Below are 17,594 nucleotides of genomic sequence, written 5' to 3'. Positions count from 1 at the left end.
ATCGTTACTGGGATTTAGATAGGGTCGTTACTTCGTGTGGTGGCTATCACGGAGCTTCCACAGATTGAGTACCATTAGCAAGTGGTGGAGGCCAGCAGGTGAGGCAGGAGGAGCGGAGACCTGTGGTGGCCGCCGGTCCGAGTGTCAGGTGAACTGAACTTCAGGTAAGAAGTTATGACCTGCAGTCTAACTGGGTCAGATATAAACCAAGTTTAGGTGGAGTTTATTTTTGTTATGCTGAGTTTCTATACAGCTGGGTGGGTGCTATGATGTTACTGATGTTGGACTTTATTTTGTTCATAAGGTTAATTAGTAGAGTTGCCAACCGTCCCCTAAAAAACGGAATCATCTCGTATTCAGAGAAAATATTACGCGTTTCTTATTGAGGTGAAAAGGAACAGTTTGTCCCGTACTTCAGCTACAATGAAAAAGACACAAAGCTGGAGTTATTCTGTGTCTTGGTTACAGTAACTAAACTAAGTACAACAATCCAGCAAAGACTACAGCTCAGCCACCACCTTAAGCATCGGATGAGGATGATGATCAGCAGTTGCTTTGGCCAAAGGCAGGAACCCGGAATGGTGCACCACCCAGGTGGAGAGGACAGCAGGAGAGAGAGAGAGGAACAACAACAGCACTGACAGGAAGTCAGAGAGGACTGGAGGACCATGACATCTGTTTGTGTATTAAATTTAAAGACATTAAGATCAAACCGCAAAAATGACAATACAGAATAATGCTGACACACAGGGCAGCAGCTAAGGTGCCGATATGTGTGTGAAGGGTTGTTGGTGGTTACTGTCTGTTCTGCCACAGGTTTTATTTTTAATATACTGAACGGCCTCATTTTCGTCTCGGCCACATACAAAAGAGGAAATGCAGCCTGTCGTTTGAGACAAGTTTTGTGTGTAGCAGTGTCTTTTTTTAAGCCATCAGTATCCAGCAAACATAAGGTCCTAAAGCACACTGCACTTTATTGTCCTCTTCATACCCTGATGAGGACAATACTTTAGAATATTAACAATATTAAGATGTAAAGGTTTAATGATTGAGACCATGAAAGTATGCAGAAAGTTTTTAAACTCTGACCTGTAGATCAGACTGTGACAGGAAGGATGACTTCTCAAAATGATGGAAAATATTGTGTAAACATTGTTATTTGTATAACTGCAAGTTCACACAGAGCTGCAGTCTTATCTGCACCATCTCTGCACTGAAACAAACCTCAATGATCTTTTGTTGTTTTCTTCATCAGCCTGCAGAGTTAAAATGAGGAAGAACATTTACTATAGAAACTGTGCTTTAACTGCTAAATTAACTATTTGCAGGTATTAAAGTAAAATTTAAAAAAATTACACATCTTTATTGTAACAGTGTCAGAGCTGACGGGTGGGGAGGTCCAGATTAGGAAGAAGAAATTAGAAGAAGCAAAGGAATTAAAAAAAAGAAAAAAGAGGAAATGACAGAAAACAAACAGCACCTGAAAGAGAGCAGAAGGAAGACGGAGGCCTGAGGACAGGGCCCAGGGCTATGATCACATGCACATAATATACAAGGACTAACAACCATCCACATCAACCCACTGCTCTAAAACACTTCAAAAACTCTGGTGTGAATGTGGTGTCGTCTTATTGTTGTTATCAAACCTCAGTAAGTGTAAAGACGAACTGGAAGTTTGGTCCAGTTATAAGTAAACAGTTCAATAGTGGTTTGTTGCAATGCTTTGTGCATTTTCTCAGAATGCTTTCAAGATTTAACCTGTGGCGTCCACATATGTGGACATCACATTTTGGCTTGTCTAGACCACAATACTAAATTTTGCTCTACAAGGACCTGATATCCACTCACGAGGACATTACACTGACACTGTTCTATCGAATTTTCAATCGAATGTCCCCATATGTGGATATCAGGCCCTTGTACAGCAAAATCAAGTAAAAAGTAATTTTTACATTCATCAGGTCCCAATCAGCCCAAATAGCAAAGAGAAATAAAAATGCTATGAAAGTGTTCAGGTATTCGGAGGTTAAAGTTACTATGGCAACATGAGTAAAAATAAAGGTAAAAGTCTTTCAGGAATAATTATGATAAGATCCGTCTACAGTCATGTTGTAGGTAATACACCACAGTATCTTCTGATCTATTAGTCTACACTAGGGCTGGGCGATATGGCCTAAAATTCATATCGCGATATAATTTGAAGCATGTGCGGTAACAATATATGTCACGATATATTCTTTTCTTCTGTATAACGTATTTTCCACACTATAAGGCAGACTTAAAATCCTTTAATTTTCTCAAAAATCGAGAGTGTGCCTTATGTATGAATTCTGGTTGTGCTTACTGACCCTGAACTGATTTTGCCGTGCAGAAATCTGTTAAAAAATGTTTTAGTACAACTTTGGTAAGTCGCACAGCTTGATGGATTGTCAGAGCATTACGGCTGCCGTGGTGAGGAGCTTCGCGGAGTAATCTGGGTCCAAAACTCCGTCCCTTGAGGTCCCAAAGTCAAACGAACACTGACAGTTAAAAACGGTCTAAATTCCTTCATCTTTAATAAAATCTTCAGCGTTGCTTCTTTACCAGGTGTAACAATTAAGTTTAACATCCAGGCATCCATGAAAACAGGATTAAATTTAACGGAATTAGAAGTTAACTTGATAAAAGTTAACGTGATGGATTCTGGTGGTTAGGGACAAATGCAATCGCATAGCAGGATGCACGGGGCAAACTTCAGTCAGGAGAATAACTGAGATAATCCATCCACAATACAAGGTTAGTCATTAATATACTGCAACAACATGGGAATAGAACAGCTGCGAGAGAATTCAACATTAATGAATCAATGTTACGGAAGTGGAGGAAGCGCAGTTTTTGACTTTCCACATATTTCAAAAGTGCTTCATCTCTTTGCTTTGACTGTCGCCCGGCATAATTTGCAGATGATAATGGTTTTATTCACTGCGAAGCGTTCGACCAAAACAGGCGCAGCTTGATGACATCATCAACATGCGCTGTCGCGATAGAGCGATATAGTCAAAATCTCTATCGTTGGCCAAATTTATATCGTTTCTATCGTATATTGTTTATATCGCCCACCCCTAGTCTACACATCACTGAATCATTTGGACAGATTAACATTTGTGGAATCACACAGTGTAAAAGTCTCAGTTGTTTATTTATGTTGACTGGAAAGTGTAAGTTGACACTTTTGTGATCTCAATAGAGATTTTGTGATGACCCACAGGTAAGTCTCTGTGTTCCTGTGATCAGTTATCTGTAACTCAGTTTTCTTCATTTGTTACCATCGAGGCCTGAAACTATCAGCTTCATAATAAAGGTCACCTTTGTTTGGTACTCTGAGTCCTGCTTTGCATGAGTGGCTGTAGCTCAGGCAGTAGAGCTGAACTTCTACTAATCAGAGGGTTGCTGGTTCAATTCCTGGCTTCCCCTAGTCTGCTTATCACATGTTGTTGGGCAAGATACTAACCTCAAATTGTTCTCCGAGGCATCCATCGGAGTGTGAATGTGTGTGTGAATGTTTGTCAGAAAGCACCAAGAAAAATGTGCTAGTGTGAATCGGTGAATGCACAAGTTGTGTGAAGCGCTCAGAAGGGTAGAAAAAGGGCTGTATAAGAACCATTTAGCATGTGGGTCTGCTTTTTGAACTGACTGTGAACACAATCACATGATCTTGGCTGGTAAAATGTGGTGTTCAACACAAACATCATTATTACAGTGTTTCAATCATTATTTCACTTCATCAGTTTGTTTTATTTTATTGTGTTTACATGTAGTCAGAGGCTGAGGTCAGTGTGCATCTGCACATGTCAAAGCAAGACAAAGAACAGTCTGCAGAATAAATGAGTTCCTGCTTTACTTTGAAATGACAAAAGATAATAAATATAACTTTGAATGCATCTATGAATTTAATTGTTCCTTAGTTGGTGAAACATAAAGGTCTTTAGTCTCACTTCAGCCACACACTGAGTCATTTCCTGTGTTTGGGTCTCCACCAAACTTAAAACCAGAATTTAACCACAAGGTGGAAACTTTCACAGGTCTGAGGTCAAAGGAGCCTTTTCACTATATTACTGCATGATGATGTTTCAGCTAAGAGTCAAATAAAACAAAGACATTTTAATGCAGCCTAAAGTAAGCATTTAATTTTAATTCAGAAGTTAAACAATCAAAAGGATATATATATATATATATATATATATATATATATATATAAAGTAATCATTTAATTTTAATTCAGAAGTTAAACAATCAAAAGGAGAAAAAAATGATTTAAAAAAGGCTTTAGTGAAAATACAGGCACCGAAGTAGAAAAGCTGTTTTGGTATATTCACTCTCAGTGACTCCCAGTCTGCAGAAACCTGCCAGGAGACAAATATTAGTGTATATTGCACCCAAAAAATACCCCAAAAGGGCAAAACATACTTACATGAAGCAACACAACAACTTTGTATATTACAGAGAAAGGAAACAACACAACAACTTTGTATATTATAGAAAAAGGAAACAACACAACACAAGAAACAAGCTTCTATGTTTGCAGTGGACAGGAAATATAAACATGTCAACCAACTGCTGCGGTCAAAGCTACAGGAGCTGTTTGAGTTTTGTGTGCAAGGGCAGGAAGCACAGAGAGACCAATCAGAATAAGAGCCTGTAGAAAAACTCTTGTTGTATCTATATTAAACACAACTTCTCTTTATCTGCAAACTAAAACTGTTTGATTATCAGAGGATCAGAGTGCAGCAGGCTGGATGTGACGATGGGGAACTCTTTGCTCTGCATGATGGGCTTTTTCTGTAAGTACACGTCTGACATTGTTTGAACGGCAGCGATTAATGAAAATGTTTCTGATCTGTGAGAATTACAGTGAGTCACTGCTTTAACCTGTTTACCTGAGAGCTGGAACAAAGCAGACTTGTGATTCTTTAAGTGTTTAAATGTTTGATACACTGCTGCTTTTTGCATCACTTATAGTTACACACTGTGTTACAACAGTTTGAGTTATTATGTTTATTTCATTTTATTGACAAACAGATTACTGGTGATTACTGTTCATCTTTAATAAAGTCTTAATTTAATTCAGTTTTGATCTTGTCAGTTGTATAATGTCTGATGAGGTTTTATTCATTATTTTAGTGCTCAGTACAGTCATCTGTGGAAATGCTCAAGGTAAGAAATGATTAGTTTCTTCCTGTTCATATATGTAGCTGTTATCTCCTATAATGTGCTCAATAATATCCTCCCTGTGTTTACATGTTATCTTCTGCACGGACTCAATGCTTCTATTCAGCCTGTGCAGTTAAACATAAATGGCTTCAGTAAGCGCTCCATGTGGAGACTGTGGCGTTCTTCAGAGCTTTTACTGATGTACCATTTGTACCACTTTCATTCTTTAAAACTGTAACAACAAAACAGAGCAGGTACATTTAATCTCAGTGTAGATGCACAAATGTCACATGACCAATGCAAGATCATAACATTAACAATAAATGGACAAAGCCTGTCAAGTGACGTAAATACAAATACCACATGCTGACATGTTTTATGCTAACAGGCAAAACAAAGCACTAACAGTTAGCTTACAGTAGTAATGTAACAAACTTCACAGACCCACAAGAAGGACAGAGCACTAATATGTAGAAACAATCCATCATCTGCCCAAACTTACACTTTATCCCATCTCAAGAGCAGCAAATGCAGAACTATCACAGACACGGAGCTCTGACCATTATTACTCGGCACTTCCTCCATTTAACCACTAGATGGCGGACTTTGACATGAGCAGACCAGGAAGAAGCGGATGAGTAAATGTGACCCGTCATATAACAAACTTGAAACAAACTATATTTCAGGAATAACCTGAGGGACAAAATATTGTATATGATACACCTCACACTCCACTGCATTTATTGGTTAAAATATTAAAATGATCATATCAAGAGTGCAACCATGTGAGCAGATGTTTCACTCAGCCGATACACAAACTTTATATTTACTAGAGTTTGTTGCCTTGAAACTGACTGATTTCCTTTTCATGAGTATTTATCTGTCCATCCTCACAGATCACAGTTATGATTCACAAGATGCTGATGAACTGGAGGATCAATCTAATTTATTACAGCACAGCGTGATGAGTTTAGGGTAAATGCAGGTAACTCTAATCTGAAAACAGACTCAACCACAGGTCAGTCAGTTAAAGTCCTGCCTGAAGACTTTAATCAGTGTTATTATGAATTTTTACTCTCAGTTATTTATAGTGTCATGGTGTGCTGTCTGCCTCAGTGTCCTCTTGAAAAAACCTCTGAAAGTTGTTAAAATCATAAATGAATAAGACTTCACATACACAAGAGTAACAAGTAAAACAAACTGGACAAAGTACCATCAATATAGATTTATTCATTTGTCACTGTCATGGTCTTTCATCATTTTAGTCTGAGTGCTTCTTCCTCATCTTTGTTTAGCTTTTTAAAAAAATATTTCCTCTTTAATTTGAAAGTTTGGTTTCCTTCATCTTTTTTGTTATTTTTCTTCTTCCTTTATGATTTTCCTGTTTGTTTTTAACAGTTTCTCATTCCCATTCATGTATAAATAGTCCTGCTGTGTCTTGTCAGTCTTTGTCAGAGCATCTGTGAACACTCACGTGTGTTCATCTCTTAGTTGTTTCTATTGACAGTTTATTTATTTCTAGTTTTACATTTTGATTCTTTGTATGTTTCCATTTTTAGACTATTATTAAGAAAAATTATGCTATTCATAAATATTATGATATTCATCCAAAATATGGTAGTTCATAGCCCATTAATTTTTTCCCCCAAAACAGGATTAATTGATTATTTTAAAAAGTTTTTTATATCAAATAGCATTCTTTATTTTTAAGCCATTAAAATGTTTTTACTTTTTATGCTTAAAAAACACCATCTGGTGGTGGGTCAGTGTGACTATTTAGACTAGTTATTTTGCTTCCTGCATTTGAGTTCACACCTCTGCAATCCACTCATTGTTACAGAGACACATATTTACAAGTCTGTGGACTCTACTGGAAGAATGGACACAAAATACTTGTTTCTCTAATTTGGTGTTTCTATGATAGTAGCTTAGTTTGGAGATTTTACTGTAGCAAAGTCGTGTGTATATATATTAACCCTCGTGTGCATTTTATTATCTCTGTGTGTGTGATCAGGTTTGTAAATATGTCAAAACATCTGTGTGCACAGATATTATCACCTGGAAAGTCTTAAAGTTTTGCATAAAGCACTTAAAATACAGACAAGTGGTCAAGTTAAAGCTCACCTGCTTTCCAGTTGTCTGTTTTATTACTTGTGACCTTTGCTGCACATCTGCTGTGACAGATCCACAGATGAGTGTGGAAGGTTTTCTGTTAGTCAAGGGTTCATTAACCCTGAGCTCAGGCTCACAGGCTCAGGCTTTCTGTCACACTCAGAACAAACCACCAGGTGGCGTATTACTCAGCCAGGCTCACCTGCTCTTCACCTTGTATTTGAGTCACAGTTGCAGTAGGAAATAAAACTGCAGCTGGAACATCTGTGTGGCAGATGTGGTGTTTTTTTCCTTCTTCCACTAAAAGGACCACAATAATAGCCTCATATTTTTCTAAGTTACAGAAGTTAAAATCAAGGCCACTCTGACAGCGGACAGCACAACCACACCAGCAGGGGGCAGTGTGACGCTGACATGTGATGTGAAGGAATCTGCTGACATAGAATATGAGTTCAGAAAAACCTCATCTGAAAAATGAGATCATCTCTTTTAGCTCTAAGAGTGCAATCTCTGTCTCTGATGGAGGCATCTACACATGCAGAGGAAGGAGAATAAACACAAGTTTAGTCACAACTAAAAGTGATTCAGTCATCATTCAGGAAACTGATGAGTTTGACTAATTCTTTGAGAATTGAAGAAGGTCTTCTCCCAGTTGTAGAGGAAATCAGTATTCACTAATCACCAGCACTTAAACCACTAAATCTGTCACATTATTAACTCTTTAAAACCGATCAGAGCGGGCATGCTCTGTTTTGTGTAACTATTTTTAAATCCCGGTAGCACTTCAACCGTGTAAGCTAGCGCAAAAGTTTTTTTTGCATATGAAACCGGAGGAGTTGTACTTACATCTTATGCCATCAGCTTGTCCTAGGTCACCGTTTCCTTCCACATATAGCTTTGCAAAAACTGCATAAAAAGCACTTGCAGCAACAAAAACATAATATTCCAGAAACACGCTTTGCCGATCAGCTGTTCGTAACACTTCCTACGTCCATCAGCATGAACTATCGCATGTCCGCCATGACCTGCCCAAAACCAGATGTGACGTTATTTTCGCGGAAATGTAGTTTTTTACCATCAGGGCCTCATGAGGCTATACTGGTGTTTTTAAGTTATCTTTGACTTTATGACTTTCTGTGTCGTTTCTGGGATGCTTAGAACTAAAATTGCACTGCTGGAAATAGTTTATTTTGATGCATATGCTGCTTTTTTGCAAATTTGCACTATAATATTTATTTTCGTTTTTCCTGCAGTGTATAAAAATGGGTGTATTTCAAAAATAAAACTATGAAGACACTCAAAATAAATTTTCTGTGGTGGGAAACTATTTTGTACAACTTTTTGTATTTACAGTTTTGAGGGATAAGCCTCTTAAATTTCTCTAACTAGAAATATATGTTAAAAACAACAAAAACGATTTTCAATTTTTTTGTAGTTTATTGCACTTTCTTGCAATTTATGTAATTACTATGCACTTAATGCAGACATATTATTAAAATTTGGGCTATAATAGTTGTATTGATGTATAGCAACTTGAAATGCTCCCAAAAATGGCACTACAGCATGTAAAAATATAATATAAGCTCTGGCTGACTTGGTTCTATGGTAGGTCTTAAAGGGTTAAAAAGTTTTTACTCTTTATGCTTAAAAAACCTCCATCTGGTGGTGGGTCAGTGCGTGTGTGCGCTCCCCCGCACCTGTGTGTCTGTGCGTGCTCATGCGCGCGCCTGTCTCAGGGTCGGTGCTCGTCTGTGTGTCTCAGGGTCCGTGTTTGTGTTTGTGTGTGAAAATGTGTTAAACCAGAGTAAAAGTGCTTTTTAAAACTATGTCAGATTATTATAAAACACTTATTTGTATGTTATAATGTTTTTCTGTACGCGCACAGACACACAGGCACGCACACACGCACTGACCCACTACCAGATGGCGGTTTTTAAGCATAAAAAGTAAAAACTTTTTAATGGCTTAAAAATATATAATGTTATTAGATATAAAAAAAAACTTAATCAATTAATTCTGTTTTGGGGGAAAAAATTAATGGGCTATGAACTAGCATATTTTGGATGAATATCATAATTTTCATGAATAGCATAATTTTTTTTAATATCATAATTTTAGGGCTACCATATGTTTTATTACTTCCTTTATTACTTTGTAGGGTCACAAATCATTTATTGGGGCCACAAATCACTCTGTTTTACGTAAGGGGTATAATATCACTCTCTATGCTGTTTTGTATTTTTAGAGTGATTTAAAAAACAGTTTGTGCTCCTTTCCTGGTTACTGAACCTTTACTCTTAGTTTTTCTTTGCCAGTCTAGTTTTGACTTTGATGCCACATGAAAACTTTGTATTTCACCATTTATGAATTAATAATCACTTTATGAGAGCAGAGCAGCCTCCAGCTTTGAATCCATCACTGGAGGTTTAACCGCATTATTAGCAAACAACAGCTAACTGACAACTAATGGATTATATGTTTATAAATGTGTAATATGTAAATGTAAAGATGTAGAAAAAAAGCAAATAGTGAAATATAAAGATCATTAAATTACCTGGTTTAATTTATTTTTTAAAAAGTATTGTTGATTTTCAAGTCAAAATTATCAGTCTGCTTATGATAAATTTTTATTTGATCAGCTCCTCCTAAGCTCACTGTGTTCCTGCAACCATCCAAGACTCAGTTAAACAGCGATGAGATATACAGCGGTGAGACAGTCACTGTCAGATGTGAGATTCATGGAGGTGAAGGAGCTCAGAGGATTTATGAATGGAGACGAGGCCAGTCAAGCACACATTCAGCATCCAGCGAATACACAATCAGCAGAGTTACTGAGTCTGATGGTGGAGAATACAGCTGTCGGGGCACACGAGTTTCTTCCTGGACAGACTGGAGTGATGTCATCACATTGACTGTATTACGTAAGTTGAACATATTTCTCTCATTTTAATTTCAAAATAATTTCAGCAGTACTGTGTTTCTTTTTTAGTTTAGTGTCTAAAGCTTTGTACAACAGTGTTTAATGCCATTATAATACCATTCAGTAAACACTCACAGTGAAACATCTGGAATAGAAAAAAATCAAATATTTTCACATGAAATAATTAACTTTCAAAACTGAATGTGAGCTACTGTCCTCAAAATAAACTCAGACAAAACTTTAAATGTTGTTGTTGAAACACTTTGGCTGAACAGATGCTGAACAGATGCTGAACAGATGCTGAACAGATGCTGAACAGATGCTGTTCAATAGCAAAACAAATCAGGAGTAAAAGAAACTCAGCTGTATTACTGCCATGTCCTCTCTAGAAGGCAGAGACCACACAAAGTGAGACAGAAACAGAAAACTCAGGGTTATGGATTGTTGTCATTCACTCTGCTGATTCTAAATATCATCAAATTACCTGTTTTAAATTTTCAAAAAAAAAAAAGAAGATTAAAAATGATAAATATCATTAACAAGTGTAATAATAATTATGATGGATTGCATTTATATAGCGCTTTTCGAGAACCTCAAAGTGCTATACAATTCCATTATTCATTCACTCTCACATTCACACACTGGTGGAGGCAGCTACAGTTTTAGCCACAGCTGCCCTGGGGCAGACTGACAGAGGTGAGGCTGCCATATCGCGCCATCGGCCCCTCTGGCCAACACCAGTAGGCGGTGGGTGAAATGTCTTGCCCAAGGACACAACGACCGAGACTGTCCAAGCTGGGGCTCGAACCGGCAACCTTCCGATTACAAGACAAACACCCAACTCTTGAGCCACAATCACCTCGGCAGCCAGGACAGCTTCAATGGTGATTTTCTATAATTCTGCTAATGATATATTTTTATTTGAACAGCTCCTCCTAAGCCCACTGTGACCCTGCAGCCATCCTGAACTCAGATATACAGCGGTGAGACAGTCACTGTTGAGAATAAAAAAATTAAGTCTTTAAAGACAAAGACACTATTTTACACTATTTTACATCTTATGTTCTCACACCTGGATTCATTGGTACCACAGAGACCACGTTAATATTGCAAACTATGCCGATCCTAAAAACGCTGTGCAGACATGGATAAATATTCTGCTTAGATGTACTGTTTTTTCTTTTTTTTTTTTAAATTTTGCACAAGACCCATGACATGTGTACAAACCATTTATTACATTTTTATATTTTTAATGATTGAAATTTAAATTCTTATCTATAAAATGGTGCAGAAGACATTTTTACTGATTAAAGGTTTGTAATTGTAATTGGAAACTGAATTTCCCGGAGGAACCCACCCGAGGGATTAATAAAGTTTCATCTAATCTAATCTAATCTAATTATGCTATTAAATAGTGGCAAATATGACCTAAATAATTCTTTGGATATACATTTTTAAACAAAGTAAAGCCAATTAAAATATGTCTCTGTGCTGAGACCTGGTGGAACTTAAAAGGTTTTAATTCTTTCAGACTGAAAGCTCTCACCACCTGCATTATTTATAGTGGATCTGTCTCCTCCTGTGGTTGTTTATCATCCCCTCAAGTTAAACAAGGATTTTATTTCCACCCTTTTCTTTGGAATTATATAAATATTTGACTGCATTCTAACTCTTTTTATGTTTGCTGCCCATCAAACTCCTAAAACCACCCTTCCAACAGATGACACCAAAGGAGTTTTACAGTCTCTGTAAAAGTTTTGCTAGACTGCTGTGATGACATAAAATCATGGTTGGAAATTCATTTTTTGAATGTAAACAATCAAAAAACAGATTGTATTATTTGAACCTTCTGAACCTCGTTTTGCTCTTAAGTGTAGCTTGTTCCTCTGAAAAAGTTCAGAACTCCCTTTGTAAAAACTCTGGGGGTGATCTTTGATGACAGTCTCTCATTTGAGAAATAAATAAATTCTGTTGTAAAAGCCAGACTCTGCCTCCTGAGGGCCTTTGCAAAAATGACGGACGTTTTGTCATCTGCTCACTTTGAGAAAGTAACTCATGCATTTATTTTATCCATTCTTGTGTAATGTGCTTTATTTTGGTAGCAGTCAGGCTATTATGATGGTTTAATCTCTGATCTTTTAACTAAACAAACTCCAAACAGAACTCTAAGGTCAGCTGATAAGTTGCTTCTGATCATGAAAATAGGAAGGGAGAGGCAGATTTTCTTCTTTGTTGAAAAACAAAAACAAAACTAACACTGTGAAATATAAGCATTTAAAAATACCGTGTGAAGCAAACATTATTTTGTGGTGATATGTTAATAATTTTTATAAAAAACTAGTTACCTGTTATTTTCTAGGGCCCCTGTCAGTCACAGGCTCTTAGACTTGTCATCACTTTTCTTCCCCTGCCTAGATTACTGCAACAGTCTCAGAAAACAATCAGCTGAATGACTGCAGACCAAACAGATTTAAGCTGCCAGGATTTTAACTCAGCACATCACATCACATAGGATCCCAGCACTCCCATTTTTTATACTGGCTCCCAGTATGTTTTAGAACTCACTTCAACATTTTATTGATTGCTTTGAAAGAGCGTCATCAGTGTTCTGGTTATCCACACTGATTTTAATCTCAAAGTAAAATTAAAGCAGAAAAATCTGTGAGTTTTGGAATATAAATAAGATATAACTTTACAGAGTAAATTCTTCATCATATCTTTATTTACTTTTTCCTTTATACGAAAAAAAAACAATGAAAAAACAATAAACAAAAGACAAAAACAACTACCACAACAACAACAGAGAGACCCCCCCCCCCCCAAAAAAAAAAAACAAAAAAACAAACACAATAAGCAGTCTGAGACATGTAAACGAAAAACGAATACAGTATATATAATTCGGTCTACCAGTCATTTACACATTTGTCCTGACAAACTCAACCCGCCATTGGAGTGGGGCTGCCCCTCTCACTATGGTTTTCTTCAGATCATCAGGTAAGTAATCCAATAGCGGCGCCATATATCCAAAAAAATATCTTCATTGGCACTTAATTTTGCACTCAGTCTTTTCCATTGGTAAAACTCTAAAAGATTTCTTTATACCACTGAGTTATTGTTGGTGGTTTTTCATTAATCCAATTGAAAAGACATTTCAGACAAAAGCAAAACAAATCAGGAGTAAAAGAAACTCAGCTGTATTACTGTCATGTCCTCTCTAGAAGGCAGAAACCACACAAAGTGAGTCAGAAACAGAAAACTCAGGGTTATGGATTGTTGTCATTCACTCTGCTGATTCTAAATATCATCAAATTACCTGTTTTAAATTTTCAAAAAAAAAAAAGAAGATTAAAAATGATAAATATCATTAACAAGTGTAATAATATTTATGATGGATTGCATTTATATAGCGCTTTTCGAGAACCTCAAAGTGCTGTACAATTCCATTATTCATTCACTCTCACATTCACACACTGGTGGAGGCAGCTACAGTTTTAGCCACAGCTGCCCTGGGGCAGACTGACAGAGGTGAGGCTGCCATATCGCGCCATCGGCCCCTCTGGCCAACACCAGTAGGCGGTGGGTGAAGTGTCTTGCCCAAGGACACAACGACCGAGACTGTCCAAGCTGGGGCTCGAACCGGCAACCTTCCGATTACAAGACAAACACCCAACTCTTGAGCCACAATCACCTCGGCAGCCAGGACAGCTTCAATGGTGATTTTCTATAATTCTGCTAATGATATATTTTTATTTGAACAGCTCCTCCTAAGCCCACTGTGACCCTGCAGCCATCCTGAACTCAGATATACAGCGGTGAGACAGTCACTGTCAGATGTGAGATTCAGGGAGGTGAAGGAGCTCAGTGGACCTATGAATGGAGTCCTGCCAAGTTAAACACACCTCCAACATCCAATGAATACAGAATCATCACAGTTACTGAGTCTGACAGTGGAGGATACAGCTGCCAGGGCACAAGGAACTATTTGTTAACAGAGTGGAGTGATACCATCACACTGACTGTATCATGTAAATTGGAGATGTTTCATCCAGATTATCTGTTTTATCAAAATAAGTGAAAAATTTGTTTTTCTTACAGCTTTGTATCTGTTTCTTTCCTGCTTTTGAATAAAAGACATCACTGTCAAAGACTGAAAATAAAAATTCATCTCTTCCCCTCACTCAGGTTTCTCTTGCTCGCTGTAGTTACACTGATTGGCTGTTACTGGTACATTTGATAAAGGAACAATTCACCAAAAGCAAAAGTACAAAATGACACCAATGAAATGATAACTGCTCACACTTCTTTAGGAGCAATTCTCAAATGTGCAAAATACAATCAGATCATGTAAACCTGGGTTACTTTCTTATTGTTGATCAGTAAACTCAGTCATGTTTCAAATTAATTATTTGAACAGTCCATGTATGTAATGAACTGTAAATACACAAAGACAAATATAAAAAATAATCCCTGTGCTGATCAAAACAGAAATACAGAATATTATGTGTGACACAGTTTGTTTCATCTTAACTAGGGTTTCATGATATTTGATCATTCACATATTTCCATCTTTAAATTGTTCTGATTCAGTCATTTTTACTTTTATGTTCTTGTTCTAAACTGAACTGCAGATAAACCAAAGGCTGAACTGAGAGCTGATAGGACAGCTGTTCCAGTAGGGGGCAGTGTGACCCTGACCTGCTCTCTGAGCCCATCATCATCATCATCATCATCATCATCTGGATGGAAATACTACTGGTACAGAGATGGGAAATCTTATCAACCTGTGACAAATGGACAAATCAGTGTCTCAGAGGGAGGACTCTACAGCTGCAGAGGAGGAAGAGGAGAACCAGTTTACTACACAGAGGACAGTCAGTCAGTCTGGATTGACAAAATTGGTGAGTTCACTTTTAATTTCGCACAAAGCACTACATCTGATGGTAATTGAACCTTTTGTCATTCATGTGTTTTTATTGGACTTTCTTGAATATTAACAGTGTCAATCTGGCCTGTTGTGACTCTGTATCCAAACTGGTCTGAGATATACAGAGGAGAGACGATCACTGTCAGATGTGAGATCCATGGAGGAGACACTGAGTGGGATTATGAGTGGGAAACAAACACCATCAGAAAACCTCCAAATCAAAATGAATACAGGATTATTTCTGCTTCATCATCCAACAGTGGAAACTATCACTGTAAAGGCAGAATGAAAAGTTCACAGCATGAAACAACAGAGTGGAGTGATTCAGTCACACTGACAGTTTCTCACAGTAAGTTGAAGATGTTTCATCCAGATTATCTGTTTTATTAAAATAAGTGAAAACACTTGTTTCTCTTAAAGCTTTGCAGCTGTTTCTTTCGTGCTTTTGAATGAAATGTTTGTTTTTATTTTCTGGTCATCTTCTTGTTGCACTGGAGACATTTACAGATAGTTAAAAGTAGCTAAAACTAGAATCTCAGTTCACACGAGCACTTTACAACTAGCAGCCCTAAAATAACAGACCAAAGAGCAGAACTTTGTTTATGGGAAACAGAAAACTGAAATATAGAAAAACCTTCCAGTGCACATTAATTTATAATCAAAGTCATGGAATAATATAAATAAAAGTAAAAGTCACTCACTAGACCTGCAGAGTGGCTGGTTAGGAATAATCAGTAACACAGTGAGTTACCAGAACAACAGCAACACAATGAATGGAATTACAACACTGAAAGCACAAAATCAGCTGTCCACAGATTTACAGAGAAAACCTTTCACAGTGACAGTCTGGTGTGGAATCAGTTCTTGGAGTAAATCCTGTGTGTGTCGCAGTAACAGAGATTATGGTGGAGTCCTACCGCAGTTCAGAAGTGTGAGTCAGTTTCCTGATCTCTGGATAAGTTGATCCATCAGGAACAGAAGACTTTAGTGGAAGTTCAGATCTCTTAGGCGTGGATCACTATCGAGGTTCAACAGTCTCAGGCTAATAAACCTGATCTGTTTCGCAACACAAACACTGAAGTCTTATTCCAGCATTCCTAACAGCTCAGTTGGAAATCACATCCAAACTGCTCCCTGTAATGTCAGCGGTGACGTTCACCGTGCTTATTATTGTGGCCTAAAGACATCTGTGCGACAGGAAATGTCAGCTTCCACAGCAAAAGAATATAAAACACACTTACTAGGTCTCATCTTAGCTATCAGAGGCTTTAACATCAGATTTAGTAAAGAACAAGCACATAGCATGCTAACTGACACCAAAGAAACCAACTGTGACTCACAAAATCCTCATTCAAACTCCATCAAACAGATTTTATCCACAAGAACTGAAGTTGGACACCATCACTGTCAAAGACTGGAAATAAAAATGCATCTGTTCACAACTTGCTCTGTTGATGAACCTCTTCCCCTCACTCAGGTTTCTTCTGCTCGCTGTGGTTACACTGATTGGCTGTCACTGGTACATGTGATAAAGGAACAATTAACCAAAAACAAAAGTACAAAATAACACCAATGAAATGATAACTGCTCACATTCATTTAGAAGCAATTCTCAAATGTTCAAAATACAATCAGATCCAGGCGCCGTTTTTTTTTTTTGTTTGTTTGTTTTTTGTACTTATTTATTTTACCATACAATATCACCTTTATTTATAAAGCACTTTAACATAAAACCAGAGTTCACAAAGTGCTGTACATGCAAATAGCACAAGTAAAGTAAAGAAAATCAAAAATAAGATCAAATAAGATCAAATAAAAATAAATAACTAAATAACTAAAATAAATTAAAACATGTTAAAACTAATTGAGTCAACCCCTTTAATCAGTGCCAAAGGCTTCAGCGATTAAATATGCTTTAGGAAAATGTTTAAACTCAGAAAGAGAAGAGACCTTCCTAACGTGCAAGGGCAGATCATTCCACAACTTTGGAGCAGCTACAGCAAAAGCACAATCACCTTGAAATTTATACTTAGTTTTCGGTACCTTAAGGAGCTGCTGATTGGCGGACCAAAGGGAACGGGCGGGTTTATATGGTTGGAGTAGCTCTGAGAGGTAGGGGGGGGCATTAAGAGATTTAAAAACAAATAAGAGAATTTTAAAAACAATCCTAAAATGTACAGGGAGCCAGTGGAGTGAAATTAAAATGGGGGTGATGTGCTCAGACTTTTTTGTTCCAGTTAAAAGACGTGCTGCAGCATTTTATACAACTGTTTCTTTATTTATAGTTGATAGTACAGCTTAGATAGTGTTATACACTCTATTGCCATTCTCCTGCCCCCCTTTGCTCTATTGTCTCGCAGCAGTAGCAGCAGTCGTATTTTGGCCCACTGTCATTTAAGTTTGTAGGGATGTGTTTATGTATCGCTCTCTAGGTTCTTCCACAGCATTT

The 17,594-nt window shown here is 37.3% G+C and overlaps 1 protein-coding gene and 1 pseudogene across 2 annotated transcripts in view; both read left to right on the top strand.

Moving 5' to 3' along the window:
- The window catches only part of LOC146522063 (Fc receptor-like protein 5), a 110,096-nt gene that overhangs the window by 47,051 nt on the left and 45,451 nt on the right, over positions 1–17,594 (top strand). The window lies entirely within an intron of this gene.
- Positions 4,784–17,236, top strand: LOC146522067 (Fc receptor-like protein 5; annotated as a pseudogene). Its single transcript, XR_014871809.1, has 5 exons — positions 4,784–4,820; positions 9,942–10,223; positions 13,981–14,247; positions 14,851–15,120; positions 15,220–17,236. The product of XR_014871809.1 is annotated as an Fc receptor-like protein 5 (transcript).

This window comes from Neolamprologus multifasciatus, chromosome 3 (genome assembly GCF_963576455.1).
Source record: "Neolamprologus multifasciatus chromosome 3, fNeoMul1.2, whole genome shotgun sequence".
Lineage (NCBI taxonomy): Eukaryota > Metazoa > Chordata > Actinopteri > Cichliformes > Cichlidae > Neolamprologus > Neolamprologus multifasciatus.
The sequence above is the reverse complement of the archived record's forward strand: the minus strand, read 5'-3'. Positions and strand labels throughout refer to the sequence as shown.